The 27,818-nt window shown below is 44.0% G+C and overlaps 1 long non-coding RNA gene across 3 annotated transcripts; it reads right to left on the bottom strand.

The window, feature by feature from the left end:
* Positions 1–1,003: 1,003 nt before the first annotated feature.
* LOC119245246 (uncharacterized) lies at positions 1,004–4,341 on the bottom strand. 3 transcript variants are annotated; one of them, XR_005125228.2, is made up of 5 exons: positions 4,274–4,341; positions 3,588–3,761; positions 3,261–3,446; positions 2,837–3,102; positions 1,004–1,240 (listed from the first exon to the last, which is right to left on the bottom strand). It is a non-coding gene; the product is annotated as an uncharacterized LOC119245246 (long non-coding RNA). The 3 variants fall into 3 exon arrangements; XR_005125227.2 differs by having other exon boundaries at positions 3,261–3,378; XR_008551921.1 differs by lacking the exon at positions 3,261–3,446.
* Between the last annotated feature and the right edge of the window lie 23,477 nt (positions 4,342–27,818).

Raw genomic sequence — 27,818 nt, 5'->3', positions numbered from 1 at the left:
GTCCTGTGGCCTATTTTGATGTTATCTTGACTCGTGGCCATGGGGTGAGTGGGCTGCCTCAGTTGTCAAGAGAAAATGCTAGTGATACACCACAGGTCTCCATCTTGGTCTCAGCCTGGTTTTCTGTAGTTCGGCCTTTTTTTTTTTTTTTTTTTTTTTAAAGATTTATTTATTTATTTATACAAACACTGGGTACAGTCAGAAGCGTGGGAGGGTAAGAGGATTCACCAGAGCCAGAGCAGGGAACAGAACAGGCAGACTGACGAAATACACTGCTGAGGAGCAGTGGGCACGGCAGGAGAAGTCTGAGCGCCATGTGGGACCCTCGCCAGTGGCCGGGGAACAAACCGGCGCTGCAGAGGTCGCAGGCAGCTTTGCAACCCAGTGCTCAACAACTGCACCACCAGCGGAAGCCCTCTGTAGTTCTGTCTTGAGGGAAAAAAAACAAAAATGAAGAATTTAGGGTTACAGGCCTGGTGAGCATCACCCAAGTTGGGCCAAATTGTACTATAACACCCACCTCTCTCATTCTCTCCAAACCTTCATGGGGATTATGCCCAATCACCATGGCCCAGAGTAGTGCCTTGTTCAAAAGGAGCCCAGGAACTTGGTGAGGGGAGGCAAGCTGGCAGGTTTGAACTACCCAAGAAAGTGTGGCAGCCAAGAAGCTTCCTAGTCCAGTGCATCCAGGCCTTTCAAATAAGTCACTCAAAAAATGTCTCTGCATCTGAAATTTCCATCAAGACATTTGTCACCTGGGTAATGCGTCCACCTAAAGAAAAAAGATTTATATTTTATCATGATGTATTTTAAGAGACTAAGTCTAGGAATGTTTGTGTCAAACCCTGTTTGGAAAGATGCAAGAGATAAATACATTTCAATAGGAAAATCACAAAAATCCAGGAGGAGGAAGAATAACAATGTCTTGTCTTGTTATAACACATGATGGCTACTCCTGTTGTTGATTTTGGAATTTAAAGGAAAAAACACATCTCCAGAGTCTCTGTTTTGTTTTGTTTTGTTTTTTTTTTTTAAGGGAACAATCCTTTATGATCAATATCATGCAGGGAGGTCTTGGTCCACGGCACCAGCACATATGACTTTGTCTTCCAGTCACCACGCTGCAGTCCCCAGGGCTTCAGGCTCCCCGCACAGGTGAAGGAGCTTGCACTGACAGGTGGTGGGTGCAAGGTGACACATTATTCCATCAGAGGATTGGTGCCCCTTTGCTGTTCTTGCCCTGTTTTTAAGGGGGAATAAATGGGTAAAATAAGCTCTTCAGTCCCAAACTCAGCCAGTTACCAGATGTTCATCTGAGCACAAGCTCAGCGGCAGGAACAGCTCATGCTAAACGTCAGCCTTCTGCCACCCACGCTTGTTTATTCCCTTTTCCAGGCCAATGGGTACCCCAGAGAAGGGAGAATGAGAAGAGAAGGGAGAATGAGAAGCAGAGGAGAACCGGGGAAAGGAGCCAGGAGAACCATCAGGCTGTTTCAGCTTTGTGGACAGTATGACCTCCCTTTTAGATTATATCAACATCCAGAAATAAAAGCTTATCAGACTGGTGATTGTCTGATAAGGAGTAATACATATTTAGGAAAACTATCCTTAAGGAGTTAAATTTACCAATCAGTTGAAAATTCAATGAGATTTACAAAGGCTGTGTCTACACACGAGAGTTATACTTGAAACAAGGCCTTCTTACATATTCTTCACTCTTACCTGCCATTCCACATCACACAAGGAAGCCACCCCTGAAATAAGGCTACTGTAACAGAAGGGGGCACCCTCAGGAGACCCAAAAAGTGTACATGCAAGTGGGCACCTGTGTGGATGTTTATGTACATGTTTGCATATGAAAAAGAGTGGGCTTCTGGGATTCAAGACATGTAATATAGAATACTCCTCGGACCATTGCTCTGTGGAGACAAAGTGTGAGCTTTGTCACAATTTCCTCTTAAATTCTTTATTTCCTAGGGCCTCCCTTGTGGCGCAGGCAGTTGAGCACCGCAGCATGAAGCTGTCCACAGCCTCTGCAGCACGGGTTCAATCCCGGCCGGCCGGTGAGAATCCCACATGGTGCACAGACCTCTCCTGCCACACCCGCTGCTCCCCTCAGCAGTATATTTCATCAGTCTGCCTGTTCTGTTCCCTGCTGTGTCTCTGGTGATCCTCTCACCCTCTCGCGCATCTGGCCTATACCCCGATTCTTGTATAAATAAATCTATCTTTAAAAAATATTCTTTATTTCCTAAATTCTTTCTTGCATCTTTAACTGTAAAATTTGACTCAAAATACCAACTTGGTTACAGATTTCTCTGACATAGGTTGTGAATCATCCAGGGAGACAATGTCTGCAAAGTTCTGCAAATATCCCCAGAGGCAAACACACATATTTTTTGGTAATATTTCCAGGTAAGTAATTTTCTACAAAACCAAAAGTGACTAGGTTCCTACATACCAGCCTCTGTATATCGAGTCATCAGAAATCATCGATGGGGAGTATAAGAAGCAGCTGTTTTCAAGTGCACCAACTGCTCTACCCCAAACTATGCCTCCTGAGTCCCAGAATTTAAGGGGGAATCTGTAAGTTACTGTGTTGGTCACTCACAAATAAATGCAGTCAATTGACTGCAAAGATGCAGTCAATGTGTTTAGATTCTCCTTCTCCTCTGGCCTCTCCTCCCTCTCCCAACTGACCCCGAATCAAAGGGAAACCCTTCTTTCTCCTGTGGAATGGCACCCAGTCATTCCACTGTCTTTGTGCCTCCTTCCACCTCCCATCCCTGCCCTTGATGGTCCAAGACACATGCATTCCCCAGCAGCTCTGCCTCACCTGGAGTGCACTGTAGCATAAGACAAAGTTGCTGTTGCCTGGAAAGTGTTTTGAGCTTTCAGTAGCTTCCATCATCACATGGTACTAGTTGGCTGAGCAATGAAGTGTTAGAGAAATGACCTGTGTGATTCAGACCATGTGTATGTCTGTTCCCTGTACTGCCCCTCCTTCCTGAGTTCAAGATCAAGGTCAATTCGATGTCAGGAAGTCGAAAGCAGAGACGAAGCAGGAAGATTGTATTACATACCAAGTCATCCATGAGGCAGCTGGTGTGGGCAGGAGAAAGAATAATCAAAATTTAAAATAACTAGGGAGCTTGCAGTTTTGTTTAATAGTAGTTTAATGTTTGAATGTATTATGTGTGTGTTGATTATTTGGGCTGGTTTGCTGATTTGTTTAGCAAACTCTTTTTTTTCAATTATACCTTTCAACCAAATATCTTTCCAGGAACCAAGAGATTTCCAACTAGTCTGTTTATGGGATCAGCTCTTCTTGCAAAGATGGAGGGAGTTGGCATTGGTCTCATCTTGCATTTATCAGCCCTAAAGTACATCCCAAGAAAGCACTGTTAAGAGGAAAGTCCCTGCTGCCTTTCTCCTCATGATTTATTCTGGAAGAACATGCAAGTTGGGAAATGACAGTCAGTTCCTCCTCAGTCCCAGTCTCCCTGATTAATTCTCTCTCCAGCTCATCCTCCATCCCCCTCAAGTCAGTCTCATTCCTATTTCCCAGCCTCTGAGCATATTCTCACCACTTCCCTTCTCTGGATATATCTGTTCTTCAGCTCCTGTCATTTCTCAGTGTCCAAAGCAAGCACAGCCTCCTCCTTCAGACCTTTTGAGGCATCTCTGGTCCTCACTCCGCTTTCAACATTTATCTTCTTGTTGGACTGGACGCATGGATCAGGAACATGGGAACCTCAGTTCTGAAACATTCACCAAGGTGTTTTAGCTTTAAAGACAGACAGACACACATGGCTATGTTTATGAACAGAGAGGAGTCTTGAGCAAGGGACATGACTTCTTCTATTGCCCCCACTTCTACCTTGCTCTGTACCTCTCTAAGGCCTGGATGGCACAGCTAGAAAGTGAAGGCTGGGCTGCTCAGGTGTTGCCCTTCACCTGTGCCAATATCTGGAAGGTCGGGGGGGAGGGGAACAAGGAGCTCTGTGAAGAAAGTAAGACTGGGAAAGGATAACTGTATTTGTTTGAATGCTTATGCTTAACCCCTGTTTGACCCACACAGAATTTCATAAAAAAGGAAAAAGAGCCAAGCAAAAATCCTGATTTTCATTTTCTTGGGCCAAGCCACACCAGTCTTAATTGCTGACTATGAAGGGCCAGACACAGCTGACGGGCCAGCCCCCGTCTAGGTCTCCAGCCAGACTCCCAGCTGGAATGAAAGCAGAAAGAAAGAAAGGAACAGGACTGCACAGACCCTTTTGAGTGGCCTTGTCACCTGCAGGTTTAGGCTGAGCCTCTTAAAGCCACCCACCCCAAGGTTTGTCTTCAGTCACTGTGGGTCATAATGAGCACAAAGCTGTGTTGCTCGGTGACAGCTGATGTCATCACTGTTCCCGAGACTGTGAAGGGAACAAGGGAATGGGGAAGGAACCAGCAGGACGCATATGACCAGGGCTCAGGCAGCTCCAGCCTCGCTTGACTCTCCTTTGACCATCGACTGCAGAGTCTTTGAAAGAGAACATAACACTGAGAACTTCTGCCTGGGTTGGAAATACCAGATTGGGGTATGTGGACTCAAGGAACCTGCATCTTTGGGATGTTGGAAAAGATCTGGTCCAGGGATGCGAGTATATAATTTATCCAAAGTCTGAGTTAGCTGGAGCCGCTCCTGGGTGAGAACGCTGGCAATAGTTAATAACCAGTGAAATCCCAGCGGAGGACACCATCTGCAGCCGAGCTGATGAATTCAACACGAAGCGGCAGTGGCAGGAGCTGGCGAGAACACTCTGCAAATGAAGCTGATGGGGCAGCGTGCTAAGGGAATAGACCTTCCTTGCTATAATTGCACCCCTCTCGCGGCCTTCCCCTCCAAGCCTGCACGGCTGTCACAGGTTAGGGAGCCAAGGACAGTGCAACGCAAGCTGAAGTCAGTGGATCTTCTCACGACACAGCTGAAAGTGAGGAAATAAACCCTGGGCCTGAAAAGCCTCAACCAGGGCTGAGGCCTGATTTTGCCTTGCAAAAGCTCTATGACTTTTATATAGCTACTTAACCTCTGGGGGCCTCATTTCCATTATTTCTGAAATTGGGGTGATAACACCTGCCTGGCAGGATTGTTGGGAGATTAACACAAGATAAGGTATGTGAAATAATCAAAGCAGTTTTCATTTCAAAAAGCAGAATTCCCATGTTGAGGCCAAATGAGGAATTTTGTTTTTGTTTATTTATTTCTTATTTTCTTATTTATATATATTTTACATCATTGTTCATTTTCATTTTTTTTTACTTGATTGAAGGCTTTATGGCACATAATAGGTAGGTTTTTTATAGTTGCTCTCAGCTTTTTTCACACTGACTTCCATTGTATTTGGGTGTTCTATGCCCGAGATTGCTCAGCTGCTGCTGTTGCCATTGGTTTGTTTTCTTTCAGGATCAAGGTGGGTACTTTCATATAAAATCTTATTTTTAATTCCTTCTCTGGCAATTCTTTCCTGGATTCTTTGTTTTGCATAGTTATACCTACAATGGAACCAGCATCCTAAAGTCACTAAGAAAAATCCTCCTACTCTAACATCACATGATCTTCTAATTTTACCTTTCCCTTCCCGGGCTTGCCCGGCTCCTGCTCGGCGGCCATGGGGCACCCATTGTTCATTTTTAAACAATGTTTGATTTTTTTTTTATCCCCACCCCCTCAGGTGTAGTCCTCATGGAATTTCCTTCACCAGTGCACCCGCGCACCATCACCACAGTCCCTTGTGCTTCTCCCTCCCTCCCTCCAATCCCTCTCCCTCCTCCTCCCTTGCAGGAGGTCTCTGATTCATAATTGTCTGTTTGTTTTTTCTTCTTTTGTTGTGTTTTGTACTGTTATTATTTTGTCCCCTGATGTCTTATTTGATTCTTCTATATTCCTCCTATCAGTGAAACCATTCGATATTTTTCTTTTTCCTTCTGAATTATTTTACTGAGCATAATTCCTTCATCTCAGTAACATCTTTAAAGACTCATCACCCAAAGCAAAGAAAGCTAAGGAAAAGATAAACAAACTGAAAACTACATCAAACTGAAAAAACTTCTGTACAGCAAAAGAGATATTAACCAAAACAAAGAGACACCCCCATTGACTGGGAAAAAATCTTGGCACTCCATACAACTGATAAAAGACTGATCACAAAGATATGCAAAGAACTCACACAACTCAATAAAAACAAAATAAACAATCCAGTCAAGAAATGGGCAGAAGAACTTAAAAGATCTTTCTCCAAAGGGGAAATGCAAATGGCCAACAGGCATATGAAAAAGTGTTCAACATCCCTTATAATCAGGGAAATGCAAATCAAAACCATAATGAGATACCATCTTACACCAGTAAGAATGGCACATATCAAATCTAGCAACAACAAATGTTAGCGAGAATGTGGTGAGAAAGGAACTCTCCTACATTGCTGGTGGGAATGCAAACTGGTCCAACCACTATGAAAAGCTGTCTGAAGATTCCTCAATCTAAAAATGGAGCTGCCATATGCCCCAGCAATTCCACTCCTAGGAATCTACCCAAAAGACATAAAAACATTGATTCAAAAGAATACTTGTACCCCTATTTTTATTACAGCACTATTTATAATAGGTAAAACCTGGCAACAACCCAAATGCCCCAAAACAGATGACTGGATCAAGAAGATGTGGCACATATACACAATGGAATACTATTCAGCAATCAAAAAAGATAAACTCGTGCCATTCGCAGCAACATGGATGGAGCTAGAAGGAATTATGCTCAGTGAAATAAGTCAAATGCGGAATTTTGCATATGGATGCTGGAGGCTCTCATGTAAGCTAACTGAAAGAAGGTAGCTTGGCCATGCCCAGGATCTCCTAGAGCCAGGGGCTTAAATGTGACTGGACTTTTCCTTTCTTCCTTCTGCTTGAAGATTTCATCTCTATTTCTGGAAACTCACTTTCTCTAGAAATCAAAAGCCAATGACAACTCTAGGCTTCCACATCCACAGTGCCAGTAGAGACTGCTGACTGATACCCAAAATTGCAGTGGACCCTTCTTCAGTCACATGACCAGCCCTGACCCAGTTAGCTGTGGCCGAAGTGACAAAGCCTATGAAAAATGGACGCTCTTTCAGGGACCCCATGGTGGGGCTGGGCAAGGAAAATGTCACAGCAGATGAAGCCGTGGTACCAGAAGGTGTGGGTGGACAGTGGACAGTCCACTCAGGGTTTTGTAAGTGATAAGAAGCACCTTGAACATATTGCATGCTGAGAAGCCTTTCCAAGCCCCGAGTGCCCATCAACAGATGCGTGTCAATCTCCATTTATTGGTCCTAAGAAAGATATACGCTCCCTGTCTATTTGGACACCTGCATTGCAGCAGTAGTTTTCTATGTGATGAGCTATAAATAGTCTGACACCAGTTTAATATTAATCCCCATAGAAAAGAACTAGGAAGAAATCTATACTTGGAAGGTCAATAAGTGTTTGGTCTGACACAATGAACAAGAACCAGAAAAGATTAGAGGTTTGTATTTAAATGGAAAGGAAATTAACTTGTTGATGGAATACACCCCTCTGTGGTTTGGACTGATAGTGAGAGTCCACAGTCTGAGTTAGTTAGCTCTGAAAACTTGATACCATGGTTTATAATCTGGTACTCTTGCTCCATTTCCAAGAGCTTGGCCCACCATAAAATAAATGGCCTGCCTTGCAAGTGGAGAAACAAGAGGGTGGGACCCCCTGCAGTGGTGGGGCTGCTGGGGAAGGGCATCCTTTAGGGATCTGAAGTTATCTCTTCCACAGTACAAAAAAAGGTTTTCATTGCTTCCCTCTAACTTTTCACCTGATAGAGGTTGATTTTCTCTGAGTTTGTAAAATGACTTCGAGGTTGGCCACCGTGATGGCCAGCATTGGTGACATTGTAGGTAGATCTCCTCTATTCTAACAAAAACTCCCCTAAAAATTAGGATTCAGTGTGATAAAACTTCAACCACACTTTTTTTTTTCTCTTCCTCCTACTCCTTCTCATTATTAATCATTAAGCAGCTGTAAGTGAATACCAGGAAATGAAAAATTGGTTGTGTTACAACCCCAATGAAAATTCTCTGTGTCCCTCTGGGGTTGACAGTGGCATCAGAAACAAACATCTGCTAATGGCTGAGAAAACACCCTGCTGGGAAAGTCACACACCTTGACACCTGTCACCAAGACTGCCCGGCACCAACTTGGACTTGGAAATGTGAAGTCCTGCACTCTGCTCATATTCCTTCACCCCTTAGACAATCACAGAACCTCCATCTTTTGGGGAGCCAGCTTTGCTATGGGGCTAGCCCGATTGCTGACTCCCTCGGTGGTCATCTGATACAATCTACACGTAGTCTCATGTTTCATAGTTTGGTTTTCTGGGCAGAAGCTAAAGACCCAGTTTGGCTGTTTGCAATACAAACCTGGCCACATCAACTTTTACCTATGTTTCCTCTGGCTTGTACTTGGCATTTGCTCACAATAAATCCTTGAATAATTGAATAATGGGAGGAGAGGAGAGGTAATCCTTAAAATGCTAATCCTTTCATTGTCAACATCTTATAGTCTTGGACATTACAACTGAGTAATTGCTACCAAAGGCCAACATTAGCTGAATTAAAATCCATAATTGTGCTAAAGCAATACTATTTATAGGTAGAAAACACCATGCACAAGCAATGCACATTTTTTAAGACCCTGGCTGAAGATGAAGAGTTGGGTGACAATACCTCAATAATGATGATTTGGTATATAGAGGAATTGATAGAACTTGGTTTTATCAAACACTGGACATTGCTTTGCCAAGCAAAACTCTGCAATTATGTCCATGCAATTCTTGCCCTTCATACTCAATTGAAAAAACATGGGATCAGTGACAAAGAAGGGCCTGTGTGAGGGGGACATTGACACTTGTTCAGCAGAAAGTGAACTAAGCAGGAAGGAGAATGTCAGGCACCTGTATCCCACCCACCTGGGCAAAAAAACTGTCCATAGGAGACAGTTTGGACTTCAATTGCATTAGGGGATTTTATGTGATCACTAGAAAACTTGAGAGACTTGGGCATGTGAGTACAGGGCAAGTCTGAGTGGGGCATCCAGCAGTATCTTAGAGGAAGCAGTTGCTCTGGCTTGGCTAGTAGAACAGACAGCTTGGAGTTTAGAATAAGGCATCAAGCAATGAGAGAGCAAGAGATGACGCTACCACAGCTCGAGGAGGGAGAAGCCCACAGAGCCCTTGAAAGGTTCTCTGGAACCTAAAAGTCCATGGACTGGGCTGGGGGCTCTAATTCTGGCTCTATCATAGATCTAATGCCCCAGCTACCCATATTCTCCTAAAAGAGTCATTTTTCTGCTCGAAGCATAAGTTGACCTCTCTGCAACTTGGTTGCTGGACCAATTCTGAATCTTGGTCTGAAGTTCTAAATTTCGACAGATGGCAAGCACCTCAGACAACACTGTGATAGGTGACTTATCTGAATTTTCCTCTCAGTGGATGCCCATTTTAGTCCATTTGTGCTGCTATGGCAGAATATTATAGCCTGTGTGGCTTTGCAACAATAAGAATTTTATTTCTCACAGTTCTAAAGCTGGGAAGGGCAAGATCAAACTTCTGGCAGATATCATGCGTGTTGGAGACCTGCTTCCTGATTAACAGATGGGCAACATCTTGTGTTCTCACCTGGTGGAAAGGATGAGGGAGCCCTCTTGGGTCTCATAATTTTATAAGTGCACTGGTCCTTCATGATTCCACCTTCATGACCTAATCACCTTCCAATGACTCATTGTTGCATATTAGGATTTCAGGATATGAATTTGGGGAGGATACAACATTGAAACAATAACTGCATAAAAGAATATATGTATCTAAAAAAGATAACTTTGCATTAACTTCAAAATCAGAGCCATCCATGTTGAAACACAAATTGATTGTAAATGGAGTTTAAGTACATTTTGTTCAAATAATAAAATTCAAATAATAGATATTGTGACATTTAGAAGACATGATAAGAGACCCAGACTTAGTCAGGAATTTCTTAAATATGGAACTCAAAGGCAGGATATATGAGAATTAAACAACTGGTAAGAAAATGCTTCTTTTACATCAAGATCCACTTGTGAACTCTGCAGGGTTTGGGATGACTGGAGGGCTGCACACACAAGTCAAAATTTTACAATTTTTAAATTAAATAAAAAACTAGTAAATAAAGTTCTCCTGCGTTGACCATCATTCTCTCAAAATGACTTGGAGTTAAAGAAAATAGAAGTATCATCCAAGGTCAGGTAATGGCTGTTTGGATGTTACACCTACAGCTTTAGCAACAAAAGAAAAAAACTTTGTAAGTTGGACATCGCCAAAGTGAGAAACTATGCTTGCTTTGAAGGACACCTCACAGAATGCGTGAAAATATTTGCAAATTACATATTTGATAGGGCTCAAGTGTCCAGAATTTATAAAGAACTCTTACAACTGAACAGTAAAAAGACAAATAACACACTTTTTTTAATGGAAAAGTACCAGATATTCCTACAAAGTGCAAGTACAAATGACTAAAATATTGTTCAACGTAAGATGCTTAATATCATAACTCATCATGGGAACACAAACAGAACCACAGTGAAGTACAATTTCATACCCACTAGGATGCTTCCAATCAAAATGACAGAAAATATCAAATTCGGATGAAGATGGTGAGAAATTGGAGCCCCCATATATTGCTAGTGGTTATGTAAAATGGTTCAGTCACTTTGAAAAAACAGTCTGGAAATTCTTCAAAAGATAATTTTAGAATTATCATATGACTCAGCGATTCCACTCGCAGTTATATACCAAAAAGAACTGAAAACATGCTCCCACAAAAACTAAGGAATGTTCTGTGTAGAGTTTTTCATATTAGCCAATATGTGGAAACAAGCCTAATGCCCATCAATTGGTGAATGGACAAAGAAAATGAGGCACAATGGAATGTTATTCAGACACTGTTGAAGTGTTGGTACATGTTACAATATGGATGAATCTTGAAAACATTATTCTGGGTGCCAGTCATACAATACCACTTAGACAAAATGTCCAAAACAGGCAAATCCACAGAGACAGAAAGATTAGTGGTTACAGGGAGAATAACTATTAATGGGTGTAGTGTTTCTTTTTGGGCATGATGGAATGACCCAGAATTAAACAGTAATTATGGTTGTAGAATCTTGTGACTATACTAAGAACTGTTGAATTGTACACTTTGAACAGGTGGGTTTTATAGTATGTGACTTGTCTCAATTTAAAAAATAACCTGGAAGGTCAGGCTTTAATTTAGAGTTTGCCCTTTACCCCTGCATCCTGTTTGACTCTCCCTGTATCGGGAGCATCCTCACCTGCTTCCATGTGAATGTCCTTGCCCCCATGGCCTAGCTCTGACCACACCTGCCAAAGCACACACCTCTCAGACCTGGCGGTGAGCACACCAGCGGCAGAGCCTGTCTCAGGAGGATGTCCCTGTGCTCAGGGTCCACACAGGCCCTTCAAGTGGACGCAGAGACATTTGAGTGGCAACTCGGTAATAGGTACCCGGTGGGTGATCACAGAGTCCAGGGAGGCAGTTTTCTTGACCTTTCAGATGCTGTTCCTGAACAAAGGGCACAGCTGGAGAAGGGGGCATGAGAGTCCCTCTGGCGTGTATCAGGCAATACCCCTGTGCAACCAGCCGTGCAGTGGTGAAGGACAGTACTGGTGCATTAGTGAATAACATGGCACCAAAGGAAATGGGTGATGGATACTTTTGAAAAATATGCAACAGGGAGGGTGGCCGTTCTCCAAAAGTGCCCACTTTCCTGATGCCCTGGGGACAGAACCAAGCTCATTCTGAGAAACTGGATGAAGGAAGAGCACTTAAAAATAGAAAATGGAGGAGTAGCAAAGGGACTAGAAGGGCAGGCCCAGGGCATCAGCGAGGAGTTGGCAGGATGAGGGGCTTAGAACTCAAAGGCATGGACTAGGGCTTTGCAGGAAATTAGATGCCTGTGAACCTGTACCTCTAGCTGCAAATACGTGGCATTTGCTCCTAGCTCACACTGCTCCCTGCAATACGCCCGCTCCTCTGTTACGTCCACCTCTTGCTTTCACACAAATCCTTCTACTATCACCTGAGAAAAAGCCACGGCAGACCATCCATTTCTCTGGGTGAAATAGGAACTTCTAGAAAGAATGAGATGAGGGTCAGAGGCAAGATGCCTGGTATCAGCAACACCCCTGTGTTTGGAGCGGAGCAATCACAGTCACTTTCAAGAGCCATCACAGTCCTTTTATTTCTCAGGCTGAGCACTTAGGGAGGAAAGAGACAAATCTAATATCTTGTCTGAGGCATCATTTTCTCCCCATTGTGTAGAAATAAGGATCAGGGGAGAGGTGCCACTGTAAACTTGAGCATTACTCTGCTGTATTTGCTGGCGGGGCGGGTAGGGCACACCCTGGAGTGCAACAGGAGCTCCTCCCTTTAGGGATGGAGCCCAGCTTTGCCCTCATGGAGACAGCAGCTCAGCACTCCACTCTGGTTATGCTCACTTTTCCAGCTCCCATACTCGCCAAGGGGAGAGCAGCTAAAGACTGTTCCCAGACTTTTCATCAACTCTGAAGCCCCAAGAAACAGCCTGAGAAAGCTCCACGCCAGTGTGCTGTGTTCCCTGCCCCTCACATTTTGTGGTACCCCCTGGGCCCCATCCTGTAGGTCAGGTCTTCCCTTGAGGTTCATGATGCGGGGATGGATTTTAGCATCAGACCCACCTAAGTTTAAATTTCCACCCAGTCTCTTAGTGTTGTTTTCCCCATCTTTAAAAAGTGGAGAAATAGGGCCTCCCCGGTGGCACAGCGGTTGAGCGCTGGGTTGCGAGGCTGCCCGCAGCCTCTGCAGCGCCGGTTCGATCCCCGGCTGCTCCCCGGCCACCGGAGGAGGGTCCCACATGGTCTCTCCTGCCGCCCGCTGCTCCCCTCAGCAGTGTATTTCGTCAGTCTGCCTGTTCTGCTCCCCGCTCTGGCTCTGGTGAATTCTCTCACTCTCTCGCACTTCTGACGGTACCCAGTGCTTGCATAAATAAATATAAATAAATAAATAAATCTTAAAAAAAAAGTCAAAAAAAACCCCTACCACTTTAAAAAAGTGGAGAAATAATAGCTCATATGGCATTGCTGTGAGCTTTAAGTGAAACTCTGTAAGTAAATCTCTGGGACATTTTAAAAACTGTGTTAAAAAACAAGATGGCAGGTCCAACATACAGTCCCTTGTGCTAAGTCCCCCAACTTAATTACACTTTCTGCTCTCCCAGAGCTGGAATCTTACACCAGGAATCACCTGCTCAACCCTCGTTAGGTAATCTGCCCGATGGACCCCTGCCATTCCCTGAAGAAAAATAACTTGTCATAACCAATCCGCTTCTTTGCCTCGTCCAGCTTCCCGGTCCCACTCCCTTCTGCCTGTGAAAGTCTTTCGTTCTGCAGCTTCTCAGAGCTCCTTTCTCTCCCTTAGCCTGGATACTGCCTGATTCACAAATTGTTGAATAAAGCCAGTACGATCTTTAAATTTTATTCAGTTGAATTTCATTTTTCAACAACCAGAAAATAGACGACGACTATGACCACATGGAGGAGGGGGCATGGGTGGGGCTGGAGCTCCCTGGCTGAGCTTGGGGGGCAGTCACAAGCAGGGGGGGACAGTCACAAGCAGGTAGGGGGCAGTGATGATGGCTTCTCAAGTCCCATCCATGAGGGACGTGCTCACCATAAGAGTTATTGATAAAAAGGTTTCATTTTCAAAGGAAAACCAGTCCTTTCAGTGCAAATTAATTAATTCAGTGCAAATTAATAGTATAAATACAGTTGGGGGGGAGGGTGAGAGCAGGACTAGATTTTAAAGTACATTCTTCATAGAATGGTTTCCAAGGATTCATTTTCTAATGGAAAGTTAAGACTCATCATTCCGTTTGCTCCTGAAAAGGTTTGGGTAGAGAGAAGGGGGCTTCTATGTAGCCATTGCTTACAAAGGCTTTACTCTCAAAGCATTTTGCCTTTCAGGGTCTGCCTGCCCACCTCCACCCTGCACCACCCACTCTCCGCCCCCGCCACAGTTGTTAACTTGGTTGTGTTCGAGCTCAGCTCTGGGCTGTTTCGCAGCACCCTGCACCCTCCACCTACCCACTGCTCCCCCACCCAACACGCACACGCACCGCCATAGAGGGGAGCTGATGCTGAGTCTTCTGGGTACCCTGCAGAGAGCAGAAATAGAGGAATGAGAGACTGCCACAAATTTGCACATTCAGCTTTACCCCAAATATCAGAAAAAACGTGCTTCCCCCTCTGGTCCTATTAACCTTGGTCTTTTTGTGCCAAGAGAAGACATTTGAGGTGGGGAGGTGGTGGGGGGTACTGTACAGAAAACTCAGCAACTGAGACTGTTTAACATTTTGCTATTATTTCTGAACTGCCATCTCCCATTCAAATTTTGGGCCAACTGCTATTTCTGTAGCCCTTCGTATGAAACAGGGATGATGAATTGTTTGGTGCCAGGCACATAAAATAAAGGAGGACAATGAAGGTAAAAATAATGCTGCTGTGATTTATGGTTCATCTATATGCTTTTTCTCTCCTTTCAATATTCTTTCAACTTTTTCTCACTTCTCTAAAATAAATTTTCTTACTCCAAATACTTAATCTTATTTTTATCTTTCTGAAGTTTATTTTATAATAAATAGCTTTCCCTCCAATGGCATGCTTTTAATGAGCTGCCAACCGCCCACTCAATCAAATTTCTCTAGCATCGACCACAAATCAGGTCCTATGCAGGAACCAAAGAGGGGATACCAACTGGCCCTGGGCCAAGGAACCCACCCAGTTGGGGAGGAAGGGTTTACTACAGGTCTGCATTGAATCCATGGTAGGTTAGAGGTCTTCACCCCAAATAGGGAAGACCAAACACAACAAACCTGTTTGGGGAGGTGTTGGGCAAGATTTCTAGAGAGCCTGCCAGGGCAGCTGGGGTGTGTCAGGCATTCCTAGTGGGGACCCTTGACCTAACACCTAATAAGTGTGTGACTCTGACCTCTGCCACAGACACACAGATGACCTGGGTACAATTTACTCAAACTCCCTTAACTCCAGATTTCTCTTAGATAAAGTGGGAATGATAATGGTATCTATCTCACAGGGCAATTATGAAAATTATGTGAGATACCATAGTAAGGTGCTTAACAAAATTAGCTTCTATAATATGAATAATAACTGTGATGATGATGATAATAATAGCAATAACAAATCATTGTTACAACAACAACTCAAGCCTAATCAAGGGTGACATCCACAGTCAGGGATAAGATTACCCCAAAGTAGAACATTTTGAGTTTCCAATTAACACAAAGCCCAACATTTGAGACAGTAAACTAGCAGGTGCCAGCCGAGGCGGAAAGGAAATAACCAGATTTAGGCTGGAGAGTCAAGCCATTTGGCTGACTGACTGGCGTGCAGATATAGCTATTCTATTCTCCAAGTGATTGTGAGAAGGGGCTAGACAGGGGGAATGTGGCTAGAAGATGAGCATTCAAACACAGGAAGAAGGATCAGCTAGCCCACTAGCCACTCTCAGTGGCCTGGAGCAGGAAGGCCCTGCTGGCTGCTTGGTACTCAGAAGCCCTAGGGAGGAGCACGCCGGTGTCACTGGTCACAGCAGACATTTGGTAGTGCCCTGGGTGGGGCTTCTGTTGCCTCAGGGTCGGGAGGTCCTATACCTGCAGCTGTCATGCAGCATAGTGGTGGCTGAAGAGAGAGGAGCCGAAACATCGGTAACACAGACAACAAAATGTTACAGCAATTTCCCAGGGAAATCAGACGGCACTAGAGAGGTGGAGAGAAAGATTTACTCGTCACACAGGCGGGCTCAGTGGGATTGCACCCAAAAGGCTGAGCACCCAAGAGTAAAAATGGCAGGGTTTTATACAGTTTGTATGAGGAAACTTGCTATCCCATCCATCATAGCATAAGCATTCTTTATTGTTCGGGAACGGGGTCAAGGTAGCCATGGCTACCACTGTGAACAAACAGTGCAGTACACCTAGCAACTTCTCCGCTCCAGCAAGCAGCAGAATCTAAGGAGCAGACTCCCCAAAGCAGCAGACTTGGGAAACTTCCTGCTTCAAAAGGTCCAGCAATATCCCTGCTCTCGTGAAGTTTCATTCCGCAGAGAAGATAGAAACTACACAAACGAGGCTGCCATATATAAGAATCTGCAAGGTTCTCTCCTTTGTGACAATCCACAGCTTATTAAATTTGGGTCCCAATAACACTGGATATGTCCAAGACATTGTGGTTATGAACTTCATCTCTGGAGTCAGCTTTTTGGGATCAAAAGCTACCAGCCCTTTGACCTCAGGCAAGATCTTGAGCCTCTCTGTGTTTTCAGACCCTTATCTGAAAAATGGGGAGTGATAACAGTAACCACTTTGTTTTTAGAAGGATTAACTATGAAGATAAAATGCTTGACACATATTATCATTATCATTATTAAAACCAATTAAACAAATTCTAAGCATGGGAGTTTTTCCTTATCCCTTCAACCAGTCATTTATTTTTTTCAATGAATCTTTACTGTAATTGTTACTATAGTAGCCCTACTCTGCGCTTATCACTGTTTTAGGGTGTAATGAGCTAGGAGGGAGTAAAACAGCCCAAGCTTGCCTGAACATTCGTGCCAGTGGGAGAGTCACAAATGCAATACCATAACAGGTAATAATCAGTTGTCTGAATAAAAGTAAATTCAGAGAAGGCAGTGGAGAGAGACATAGTGACATTGAGATGTAGTGACAGCCTCCTCTGTAAAATGCATGCAGAAGCCTGAAATGAAGTTGGCATGCAGGCACTGATATCTTCGGGAAAAACCTCCTGAGGAAGGGAACAGCACAGATCCAAGGGGGGCATAGCTGAAAACCAGCAAAGAGACATATGGAGCTAGAGTGGCGGGAGAGGGGAAAATGATGTCACAGAGGGAGCCAGGTCTCTGTTTATGTTCTCAAGGAACTGGAAGGTCACTGGAAAGTTCTGAACAGGGGGGATGCCTCTAGCCGACTTTAAATGATCACTTTAGCTGCTGTGGGGGAAATAGATCAGTGGGAGTGGAAGTCAAACAGGGAGCCCCTTTAGTCATGCCTGGCAGCAGGCAGACTTCAGATGGCCCAGTGAGGGGGTTCACAATGGAGGCGGTGAGAAGTGGTCAAAAAATCAGAATAGATTTAGTGTGCAGAGGGCAGGGAAAGCAAAAGCCCATGGTGCAGACAAGCTGTGCTAGTGCAAGGAATAGCCAGAAGATGCCAGGACAGCCCTGCCTGGGGAGCCCCCGAACACTCTACACCTCTGCAGGGAGGAAATGGGACAGGCTGCCTTCTGAGGCCAGGAGCTGAGAGCTGCTTGCCACTTTCTGAAGTTCTGATCCACATTCAAGGAGCAGCAGAGGCATCCTGCTTGTCTGTCTCAACAGCCCAGCCGCTCCCTGTCTGATTGCATGATGGAAACAGCAATGAATTAAGAACAAAAGATTAATGCTGTTGGCCTGGTGCATTTATATACTCAACTTCCATGGAAACCCAGCGGGTAGTAAATCAGCCAAAACCCATATTTAATAACTCCTGGTAAAACCCAATTTACTCACCTGCCAACCATGGAAAAGTTGATTGCTTTGTCAGAGGATCCCCATTCATTGCAGACCATTGTAACTGCCCGAGACGTAAGAAAACACAGTTTCCTTTTTTGGATAAGGACGGTGCATTGAAAATGAGCCATAAAACAGCCCAGGAGCAACATGCCTGCTGTTAATAATAGTGCTAGATTACTTTATTTGTCATCTATTCCAGATCTGTCTACCTTGGTAGCTGGCACCATGCCTGAATTTTTAACAAGAGCCCTTATAGGACAGAGGGAGGAGGTAAAGAAATGCGGACTTGTGAAAGAAGACATGAAAAGACTGTCCTTTCCCGGCTGTTAAAAACAAGTCATTTGCCCTTAGCCTTGGGGGAAGCTATTAGCTTTCTGGATCACATCTTTTCATACAGTAATTGTACTATCAGGTTTCCCGGGGACCTTTCTACTTCATAACCTTCTAGCTCCGTGATTGGATTGATCAGATTGAAATGATGGGGAAGCTTTCATTTCTGCCTCATTGATTTCAGCTCTCTATTGTCTGCCTAGCTTTTTTTTTTTTTTTTTGAGCTTCACCCTCTTTCATCAACAAGCTGCTTGTTCCTGAGAAAATTCCTGATGCACTCCAGCTGCTTTTTGCAAGTGAGTGCACTTTGATATAAGAAGTATGAACCAGGAGGGCTAAGCACTGGAGAGGAGGCAAATGATGCTGGTTGATAGATAATTTTGTGCCTATTTTCCTGCTGCTGGTCCCTTTTTTCCTTTGATTTATAAGAAAATTGTTTCAAAGAAGTGAAACGCTTTCTGCTTCTGATCAGAAAGCAGATCTGAGCAGTTGGTATAACTTCAAGTTTCCTGTATCTCTACGGTGACAAAGAACTTGAAAACTTACCTCGGAAAGAATCTAGCATACAGCATGCAGTAAGAAGCAGGGAAACTGGGCTCTGCATTGAACTCAGTAATATACATAAGTGGCCTGGAATCCAGACCTTCCCCTTGGGTTGTGAATTATGCCAAACCTGGGTTTGAACTCCAGTCTGCAAATAGGCAACAACTCACTATTAGTTCACCAACTGGAGTCATACATTTTTTTTTGTTGTTGTTGTTGAATGAAGTCTGTAGAATTTCTCAGTTATGAATAGGAGCATGGTACAACCCTCATTTTTAAAAAATATTTATTTATTTATACAAGAACTGGGGTGCAGTCAGGGGTGCAGGAGGCTGAAAGAATTCACCAGAGACAGAGCAGGGAGCAGAACAGGCAAACGGACCAAAGACACTGCTGAGGGGAGCAGTGGGCAAGACAGGGGAGGTCTGCTGCACCATATGGGTTTCTCCCTGGCTGGCCGGGATCGAACATGTGCTGCAGAGGCTGCGGACACCTTCACAGTGCAGTGCTCAACCAGCTGCGCCACCAGGGAGGCCCATAACCCTCATTCTAAATGGGAGGAGCCAAAATTTACTTAATATTTTAACAAATAATGGTTCCTTACAGCATTTCTTCAGTTAGACTGGGAGAATAGATTCCCAAAGGTCGGAATGTGAGACTGTGTTGTTGTCGTTTTTAATTATGCGTTACCACTTGGCTAATAGTACAGAAAAATCAATGTATGTATATTCTGAAGTCATCAGCTGAGTCCTACAGCATTCTTTCTGTGCTTTATTCAGTTCCCAGCTATCTACTAGCACCAAACTACGAGTTTTCCTAATGGCACTCCAGGTACCATTTTCTATATTTTCTAATGGATGTGGTCATTTTATCTTCCCAGCAACCCTGTGAGATGGATTCTGTTATCAACTGCATTTTACAGAGGAGGGAACAAGCACAGAGATAACAAGCAATCTGTCTCATTTTATGCAACTGGGAGGCACTGAAGCTGGGACCCAGCCTGTGTCTGGCTTCAGAGCTGGTAGCTCTAAATAACTTTGCTATTTTGCATCTTGAACCCAGAGCACTCCACTTTCAAGGCAGTGTTTCTCAGATGGGCTCCACAGAAGCCAGGGGATTCGGATATTCAAGAATTAGGAAATGTTATTTTCTCAAAATAAATTAGCACATACCTTAAATTTGCAAAAGCACAAGCTTTGGAATACAGTGGGCCCATGACCACACAGGTTTGAACTGCGCAGGTCACTTAGATGAGGATTTTTATCAACCTCAGCCCACTCAGCATGAACACAGTGCAGATGAAGACCTTTATGATGATCCACTTAGGATTTTCTCAATAACATTTTCTTCTCTTTATAAGAATTATGTACCTTATTATTATGTACCTTACCTTTACCTTATAAGAATACAATGTATGATACACATAACATGCAATGCATGTGTTAATCAGCTGTTTATACAGTTATTGGTAAGGTTTCCAGTCAACAGAGGCTATTAGTAGTTAAGTTTTAGGGGAGTCAACATTCAAACATGGACTTTTGATTGTGTAATGGTCAGTGCACCATGATCCCACATTTTTCAGGGCCAACTGCAATACCCTTTAAGGTTCAAATCTAGACAAAGTTCTTACTAGTTAGGTGATCGTAGATGTGTTTCTTTATGTCTCCAACTTCTGTTCCCTTCTCCATTATAACTAGTCTACCTTGTGGGATTATTCAGAGTCTGCTGCAGAGTGATGTCTGAGTTTGATGAGAAAACACATGTGAAACCCTTGGAATACCACGTATTACCATGAGGTTGTTTCCTCTCCATCTCTACTCCCCCATCCTCTCTCTTCCTCTTACTAGTTGGATATAAGGTCTTTGCTAACAAAAGCAGATCCTGATCTGGTAAGACTGCAAAGAAGCACACTCACCACTCCTCTTGTTTGACAGAGGGACCATTTCCATGGAAGTAAGAATATGCAGTCTATGGTCAGATTATTCACAAACAGAGATGTTTGTAGAGAGTTACAAAGATGAAATGAGGCTCATGACAAGAGAAAACATAAAATATCATATTCTTCTCTGAGACAAGAGGCAATGATTATAATTTTGAAAATTGCCATAAATTTGTGGTACATCTTTGGCCCAGTTGAGCTTTCATTTTTATATCTAAATTGAGAGAATTTTAGTAGATGAGTGGTTTTAAATTTTTAACGACACAAACCTTTCGTTAACAAAATTTATGATCCCAAAAGCATGTTTGTTTCACAAAGTACGGCAACTGGTTATCAATTCATAGTGACTATTTAGAGCTTAATGGGGAGAGGGATTCTATGTCAAGAGAGAAATCTGGGGTGAATTAGCAATATCTGCCAGGGGCAGAAGGGGCAGACAGACCTCCCAGTAAATAGCATTCTATATGGAAGAAAAATATGATAAACAGAAAAAAGGGAACATTTTAGGCTCAACCAGACAGAAATGTCTGACTCCAGTTAACTCTCTTTAGTAAACCATCCTGTTATATGTTTTTAGAACTCTTCCTAGACAATCTTACTCTCTGAGTCTAAATTTTGGAGGTAAAGTACTAAAAAACTAAACAATAGTAAAAGACTTCGGGAAGAACTTGCTGGTTCATTATAAAAATTATTCCAACCGAACGCAGAGATAAAGTGATACCAGCATCCTTTGTGTTGGAACATTAAGCCCAGCCACTGCAATATCATTTTTGCCTAAAACCCCATTTTAATTGAGCGACAAGAAATAAATTAGACTTTCAGGAAACAGAAGTCAGTACCAGATTATCATAGTTGGCTGTGGAATGTTTAGTCTTCTCTTGCAGGCACCTGCTTTGTCTAATTTACTGTCTTGTGGGATGTTTTCATAGCCTTTTTCTAAGGGATGAATAATGCCCCCCATATTGCACCATGAGCAGAATAAGGCCACAGCTGGTCGAGATGATTAGCAACTTTTACTGTGTTAAAGAGATTTGCCAAACTCAGCAATTTGAAACAGTAGATATTCCTCATGGTGTTCATAAGGTGCCTCAGCTCTCTATTGGATGGGGAATATCCTCCACCAGGAAAAGAAATACCCTTCATTAAAGTTCTAGGAAGAGACTAGTTTAAAGGTTCACCAAGCCTCCCACTTGGTGGGAGACACTTCCAGACCTCAGCACAAGTTCCATGCCTCAGGTGTAAAATATGAAATGCAGAAGACAATATCATTTTTGCCTAAAACCTCATTTTAATCTAGAAGAGACTGTAAGACTGTGTGTGTCTCTCTCCATATTTTTAGGCCCCTTGTCGCTTTCTTTCCCCACCCCTTTCAACCTCAGAACTTTCAGGATGGTTATTGATGTTAACTTTTTTTTTTTAACTGTTTTTACATTATCAAATTGTCTGCTATGTAAATGTCCTTATTTTTTTATTGTTCTGACTTTGCTACTCATAAGTCTCTCAAACTCCCTCAGTTTTGCTGAAAATGTCTGCATTTCATCCTTTCTTGACTATATAATACTCTGTGGTGTGGATATACCGTATCACCTTGCTGTTGATGGACAGTAGTTAGGCTGGAGGAAGTTTCCTCTTTACCTGTTTGGATGTCTTCAATAAGTAGGTATTTTTGTATTATTTCAAAAAAATTCATAGATGCTTAAATAGTAAAGGAGCATGCTGGATTGATTCTAAGTTTTTTTCTGGCCCCCACTTCTGAGTCTATATAAGCCCCTCTGGCTGCTCCCCTCACCTGCTGTCCTTTCCTGCAAGCAGACGACAGGAGCCCGCCAGCACTAGGCTTTCTGACTTGGGACCACAGTGATCTCAGAGGTGTTTAGCTCTTTTGCCTTTACCAGTGGCTTCCAGAGTAAGCATACTCAGTTGTACCTTAGATCAGAAGACAGTAAGTTGTGTGCTTGATAGCATAACTCAGGAGATGGCCCACAGTGGGTGCCTGAAGGCCGAAGAGAGCATGAACATTGGTTTTCCCAAGCTAGATTGGCTGTACAAAACTGGACACACACATACACCTGCCAACGAGGAAGACATGGGCAGGAGAACGTAGAAGGTGATTCTTGCTATTTGTCCTTAGGCTTTCTGCTGCTTAGGAGTACAGATAACTTAGCAGGAGAACGCAGGGCAGCTAGGTCTGTGTCTAACAGAGGATCAAGGACATGTCTCCAGGAATCTAGGTGAGACATGGTTAACACTGGACCCACAGTGAAAAAAGACTATCTAGCCTAGAAAAATGTAGTTGCAAAGAACAGAAAACGTCTCAAGCTATCATTTAATATTTTCCAGTAAAAAATGTAAAGATACACCTGAGTGACAGAACAAAACTAGAGCATGAAGGTTAAGAATCAGGACCTCCTCTCTCCCCTAGCCTCTTCCCCTCTCTGTCACTCACAAATATACGCACACACCCGCCTTCCTGCTGACTCTATGAGTCACTTGCTTTAGTGTTGATTTAGGTGCTGAACTGAAACTCACACTTTCTTTCACACACACACACATGCACACACACACACACAATCCCTCTCACTTCTTCTGAGGACCAAATGTTCTTGTGCTCATCCTTACTTCTTGCCTTCTGTCTGTCCATCTATCCACCTATCTATTCATCATTCTCTCGGCTGACTTCCTCTGCTTTCCAAAGTTCAAAGTGGCCTTTCATTTCAGGAATGCACCATTAGCTACCCAAGACCACTTCTGATATCCCAATTCTAGATCAGAAAGAGAAAGTCTTCTTGTCTCAGACCCAGCTAGAAATCCCCCTCCCACCCTGACCAACCATGTTGGTGATGAGCAGGAAGGAAATAAGAAGATAAGTAAGGTAGCAAGTGCTGTGGGCACATGGACACGGGCTATCTGGGAAGCAGACCAGACAGGGAGGAAGATCATCTCAGAACAAAGCTGGACCCAGGACATGACTGACTCCAGAGAGTTGAAAGGGCACTTGGAGCAGCACAGGCTCCTCCATGGTGGTCTGGATTATGACCTTCCTCATATTTGTTATCCAGCCTCTACCAGGGCATTCCAGAGAAGAAGGTTCCCTGCTGCAGCTTATACCACTTTAGCACAATTCTAATCAGACCCTAGTTCTCCTTGGCCCTGATGCTGAGCACTGCCTCTCATGTTGATCAGCCCTCAGTCTAGTCTCCCTTTGGAGCCACATGATCACCAATTCTGGGAAGACTCTGCACAGTTTGTTGGAAAACATATAACTTAACGAAAGTTTTATTTCCACAAACAAGGGTGCAATCAGCAAAGGAAAATGCCTCTCTGTCTAGGCAAGTTGTCCTGCCCACCCTATGCATCACTTATTTGATTGTTGGTTTAGTGGCTGAACTGAAACCCATTAACTCACACTTTCATTCATTGCTTCACTCATTCAACAATTATTTATGATGTGTCTACTCATGTCAAGTACTCCACAGGCACCAGGCACACAGTGTGACCAAGAGACCTCTCTCTGCCCTCACAGAACTTGTAGTTTCAGAGGAGAGGTGTTAGGAGCATCACATGCATCATTATCCCCGCAGTGATAGTGGTGGGAAAGGAAATGCAAGAAGCTACAAGACTGTGGAAGTTCTGAGTGATCAGAAGCATTTTTTCTTAGGAAGTGACTCCTAAGAAAAAATGATGCTGAGGATAGTAGCCTGAGGGATAAGTCAGAACAAAATGGAGGTTATCTCAGGATGAGGAGCAGCCTGTGAAGGACCCAGAGGCAGCAGGAAATTTGACCAATTGGAGTAATGAAGGGGAGGTCAGTCTGGCTGGAAGTTAGTGAGTAACGGGGAGAGGTGGTGTCACCAAAGTACACAGGGCGTGGCCAGAAGAACAAGAGAGAGAGCTACAGACGTCCACAGCACATGACATGCATGTATTTTTATTTTTGAAAGGTCACTATTCTGCTCTGTAGAGAATAAATCAGTGAAAAGGTAGAGCCAGTGAAAGAAGGCAGGTCAGAGGTTCTATGGAACTCCAAAAGAGAGAGAGTAGCCATTTGCACTGGGAGGGTAGGGGTTGGTGGGACAATAGGGTTGGGGAAGAAATCAAAGAAGACATTGGATTTTTGAGTCAGAATTAGAGGGCTCTGGAATATTACTCAGCATTCAAAAAAGATAAACACATGCAGTTTGCAGCAACATGGATGGAGCTGGAAGGGATCATGCTCAGCGAAATAAGCCAGAAAGAAAAAGAAAAATACCGGATGGTCTCACTCATAGCAGGAATCTAGAAAAACCTAAATAAGGGACCAGGAAAAAGAATAACTATAAGAAAGAAAAAATCAAATTCAACAAACAACTATGAACCAGAGACACACTACGGGGTGGGGGGATGGGGAAAAGAGTGATGGGGGTCAAAATAAGGGGTTTCAATTGTATGGGGAATATAAAAATAAAATTAAAAAAATAAAGATACAAATAAATGGGAAAAAAAAGAATTAGAGGACTCCGTGTCTACGGGAAGGGGAGGGAGAAAGAGTATTCTCTGCAAGTCATAGTTATTAAAGCAGAACGATAATGGTGTAGACGTGCCACACACTCCGTGTGGGTCCCAATGTGGAAGAGACATTCAGGAGTCCCTGAATGTGGCCCTCCAAATAGAGACGGCCATACTTTACATGAAGGCAATGCCTGAGCCAAAGTGGAGTGATTCTAACTAGAATGCTGTAGGCAGCCTGTATCAGATCACTCACGAGCAAACAACCTGCTATTAAGACTCCCCTAGATAGTATGATCCTTCCATGGGACCAGGACAAACAAAATGCAAAAAATTGTCTCATGAATAAACATGTTTATCTTTGGTATGTTTTGTAATTGAGACAGTTCACGATGATGCTGCAATTGTGCTTCCCCCCCAAGGTTCTCTCCCCCGTGTCCCCCAGCTAAACTCTTTGCTCCTTGGCCAGCTTCAGGAGGAAGCTGGGTTATATAAACCCAGCTTATATATCCAGGACCAAGTCTAGGAATGAAGCTGCATGCAAGATTTGCTCTGATAATTAATAATGTCACTTTCAAAAATAGTTAACCAAAAGCTCAGCACCGCAGCATAGGACAGGGAAGGTCCTCCAAGGTGTGTGCTCTGCCTCAGAGGCAGAGCAGAGAGAATACACATAGTAAGGGACAGAGGTGGGCAGAGTTCAGGCTTGTGAATTCCAGGTTATTTATCTCACACCACACTGTGCTTCCTTTCATTCTATCCTAGACCACAAAGGAGAGGGGGGTTAGTGACAGCCAATCTCACGTGTCCTAGACACCCAGGAGTGGCTCAACATGCAATCCCCCACCCCACTGGGGTGGGTTCAGGAATTGACATTAACAATGATGGTTTTGACTTGCACATCTCCTGTTTTTCCTTGTGAAGTTAGTCTTGACGGCTGCGAGGACTGGAGGATCTATCTTACTCTCTCCTGCCCCACTGCTGGCCTGGCCCCTATCTCATCTGTTAATTGATTTGTTCTGAAGGTCCCTGGCCCCTAGAAACCTTGACTCATCTTCAGCCAAGCTCTGCCAGGTATCTCCAGCAGCTCCTCCAATGGCTGATCGCTGTCTTTCTTCCTGCACACTCAGGCTGTGCCTGCTGGAACTGGAGCCCTGGCCCCCGGGGTCCTTACCCAGCCCTGCTTTACAGGGGCTTTTATGGTGTCAAGGGCATTCCAAGGTCACCTGCCAAGTCAAGAAAGAAATAAGAATAGAAGTATGGCTGCAGGTAGGGTGGGATGGGAGGAAGGGAGGACAGGAAGAGGTTTGGGAGGCCAGCTTGTACAAGGTTCCCTGCACCCCGGCTTCCTGCCAAGGACTGTCTGTCCTCTGATGCTCTACACCTCTACTCAGCGACTCCCACTATGTGTCCTGTGACGACTGTGTAGGAGCACCACAGAGACAAAGCAGCTTCTGATTTGAAGTCCCAGATGGGATGAATGAGCTTAACAACCTGGGAAGGAGTTTCTTATTGCCTTGCTTTTCTCCCCTGGGGGACATGCACATTTTGCCTCTGGCTCTGGCAGTGACCTGTAAGCTGTTGCCAGAAGACAAAAGGGCCTCCTGCTGAGCCAGGGCTGAAGAAGACCATTCATCTTCTGGCCTGGCCAGATCTTTAAGTCCTTTCAATGCCCTTCTCTGGAATCATCACTCAGATGGCATCCATGTGTCGGAGGTGTTTCCCACTAATCAAACATTCTTTCATTTAGGAATTCCACCCAAAGCAACTTTCAGATGCAAGAAACAAGTTCTCATGCTAGCCTCCTGTCAGGCACACATACCAGCAGGAACCTGTTGCCCTTTTTACCTCAATGAACTCGGAATCTTGGGTGTAAAGGGCATTTGCCATCCAGACAGTGGCAACATAGTCAGGGGAGACCAGTGGGGAGGGAAAGCAGCACTGAGGTGAGGGAACTAATTACATATCTCAGTCTGAACCCCCATCTTGCTGCCTGAGGGTTCAAGAACAATTTCGACTGGGGGTGTTGACTCACCCAAACAAAACTCACAAGAAAAATTAGATTTACTACCAGAATGCCAGGGTTTAATTTTTTTAAAGATTTATTTGTTTATGCATACAAGAACTGGGATACAGGCCAGAGGTGAGTGTGGGGGGTGAGAGGATTCACCAGAGACAGAGCGGGGAACAGAACAGGCAGACTGACTGAAATACACTGCTGAGGGGAGCAGCGAGCGAGACAGGAGAGGTCTGCTGCACTATGTGGGTAGCTCCCTGGCTGGCCGGGGATCGAACTCATGCTGCAGAGGTTGTGGACAGCTTCACAGCGCTGTGCTCAATCCCTTGTGCCACCAGGGAGGCCAGCCAGTGTTTAATTTTATAATTGAGGGCTGTAACTGCTAGGTGGACCAGATGTTCACATCGGCCTGACTGCTAACACATTTTCTCCCCGTGGACAAGCTATATGGGTTAAATATGAAAAGTTGTTTGGTGAGAATAAAGCTAGAGCAGGATAAGATAGGCAAATAATTAAGTATGATAGGACACAAAGACACAAAATGATGGTCAGGAAGGAAGAGAATTTTTTTATTCTTATGCTTCCCTAGGAGCGAGAGGCACAGCATGCCCGCAGGACCACATACAAAGCCTCAGGGTTCAGTCAGGAGGCAAAGAAAGGAAGGAGAATACAGAGCAAGAGATTTTATTCTGACTTTGGGAAGGAATAATGAGGCAAAATAAGCATGCTTAATTTGGCTCCTATGAATCATTTCTGGATTCTGGACTGCGCTTTTGTAGAA

The sequence above is a fragment of the Talpa occidentalis genome, unplaced genomic scaffold (assembly GCF_014898055.3).
Source record: "Talpa occidentalis isolate TD23 unplaced genomic scaffold, MPIMG_talOcc4v2.1 talOcc4.14, whole genome shotgun sequence".
NCBI classification, from domain to species: domain Eukaryota; kingdom Metazoa; phylum Chordata; class Mammalia; order Eulipotyphla; family Talpidae; genus Talpa; species Talpa occidentalis.
This window is presented reverse-complemented; position numbering and strand designations above follow the sequence as displayed.